Here is a 2,500-nt window from a genome sequence, read left to right on the forward strand (position 1 = left end):
ATATATATATATATATATATATATATATATATATGTGTATGTGTATGTGTATATATATATATATATATATATATATATATATATATATATATATATATATATATATATATATATTATATATATATATATATATATATATATATATAATATATATTTGCAACCATACATTTTGGATATTTTCATCAGTGTCTCTGATCACTGTTGATACTTTACCATATGAGAGAGAGAGAGAGAGAGAGAGAGAGAGAGAGAGAGAGAGAGAGAGAGAGATTAGGATGCAGTTTCATCGAATTTATAGTCATTTATTTGATTCATTTTATAAATATAGTCAGCAACACCTTCAAAATAGGGTTGAATGTTGAGCGCATACCTACACCCTACCCCCACATTTTCTAACAGCGTTTTTAACAGCACTTTCAAACAGCGTTTTAACAGCATCTTTTAACAGCACACTCAAACAGCGTTTGAACAGCGCTTCGAAGTGCATTTTTAACAGCATCTTTTAACAGCACTGGCAAGAGCTTTTTAACAGCTTCTTTTTAAAAGCACCTTCAAACACCGTTTTAACAGCAGCTAACAGTGCATTCAAACAGCGTTTTAACAGCACCTTCTAACAGCGTTTTTAACAGCATCTTTTAAAAGCACCTTCTAACAGCGTTTTTATCATAATCTTAAAAACAGCTTTTTAACAGTACCTTCAAATAGCGTTTTTAACAGCATCTAACAGCGTTTTAACAGCACCTTCTAACGGCGTTTTTAACAGCATCTAACAGCAACTTCTAACAGCGTTTTAACAGCATCTTTTAACAGCACCTTCTAACAGCGTTTTTAACAGCTTCTAACAGCACATTTTAACAGCGTTTAACAGCACCTTCTAACAGCGTTTTTAACAGCACCTTCCAACAGCGTTTTTAACATCTTTAAAAACATCTTTTAACAGCACTTTCAAACAGCGTCTTTCTAAGCAGCATTTTCGAACATTATCTTTAAACAGCATTTTGGAACTGCACTTTTGACATTTTCTGGACAGCATCAAAACAGCATTTCAACGGCCTTTTCGAACAGCATATTTTAACAGCATGAGTCCTGGAGCTACTTCAGCTTCTAGTTTTTCTAGATTCCCTTTCAGGGATCTTGGGATCGTGCCTAGTGCTCCTATGATCATGGGTACAATTTCCACTGGCATATCCCATATCCTTCTTATTTCTATTTTCAGATCTTGATACTTATCCATTTTTTCCCTCTCTTCCCTTCAACTCCTGGTGTCCCATGGTATTGCGATATCAATGAGTGATACTTTCTTCTTGACTTTATCAATCAACGTCACGTCTGGTCTATTTGCACGTATCACCCTATCTGTTCTGATACCATAGTCCCAGAGGATCTTAACCTGATCGTTTTCTATCACTCCCTCAGGTTGGTGCTCGTACCACTTATTACTGCAAGGTAGCTGATGTTTCTTGCACAGGCTCCAGTGGAGGGCTTTTGCTACTGAATCATGCCTCTTTTTGTACTGGTTCTGTGCAAGTGCCGGGCATTCGCTTGTTATGTGTTTTCTGGTTTCATTTTTCGTATTGCACTTTCTACATATGGGAGAGATGTTGTTTCCGTCTATCGTTCTTTGAACATATCTGGTTCTTAGGGCCTGATCTAGTGCCGCTGTTATCATTCCTCAGTTTCCTCTTTAGCTCTCCCCTCTGTAGCCATTGCCATGGTGTCATCGCTGGCTAGTTCTTTAGTCTGTCTCATGTATTGTCCGTGCATTGGCTTGTTGTGCCAGTCCTCTGTTCTGTCTGTCATCATCCTCCTGTCTCTGTATATTTCTGGGTCTTCGTCTACTTTTATTAGTCCTTCTTCCCATGCACTCTTTAGACACTCGTCTTCACTGGTTTTCAGATATTGCCCCAGTGCTCTGTTCTCGATGTTGACGCAGTCCTCTATACTTAGCAGTCCTCTCCCTCCTTCCTTTCGTGTTATGTATAGTCTGTCCGTATTTGCTCTTGGGTGTAGTGCTTTGTGTATTGTCATATGTTTCCTGGTTTTCTGATCTATGCTGCGGAGTTCTGCCTTCGTCCATTCCACTATTCCTGCGCTGTATATTATTTCTTCAAAGAGGGTCTTCTTTCAAATATTATTATTATTATTTTTTTTTTTTTTTTTTTTTTTGCTCTATCACAGTCCTCCAATTCGACTGGGTGGTATTTATTAGTGTGGGGTTCCGGGTTGCATCCTGCCTCCTTAGGAGTCCATCACTTTCTTACTATGTGTGCCGTTCTAGGATCACACTCTTCTGCATTAGTCTGGAGCTACTTCAGCCTCTAGTTTTTCTAGATCCTTTTCAGGGATCTTGGGATCGTGCCTAGTGCTCCTATGATTATGGGTACGATTTCCACTAGCATATCCCATATCCTTCTTATTTTCTATTTTCAGATCTTGATACTTATCCATTTTTTCCCTCCCTCTCTCTTCTTAACTGGTGGGTCCCATGGTATTGCGACAT

The 2,500-nt window shown here is 38.2% G+C and overlaps 1 protein-coding gene across 1 annotated transcript in view; it reads right to left on the reverse strand.

Annotated features, from left to right (window-relative positions):
• LOC135206893 (mitotic spindle assembly checkpoint protein MAD1-like) overlaps positions 1 to 2,500 on the reverse strand; it is a 37,443-nt gene that overhangs the window by 2,082 nt on the left and 32,861 nt on the right. The gene's annotated exons all lie outside the window — the stretch shown is intronic.

This window comes from Macrobrachium nipponense, chromosome 31, assembly GCF_015104395.2.
Source record: "Macrobrachium nipponense isolate FS-2020 chromosome 31, ASM1510439v2, whole genome shotgun sequence".
NCBI lineage: Eukaryota > Metazoa > Arthropoda > Malacostraca > Decapoda > Palaemonidae > Macrobrachium > Macrobrachium nipponense.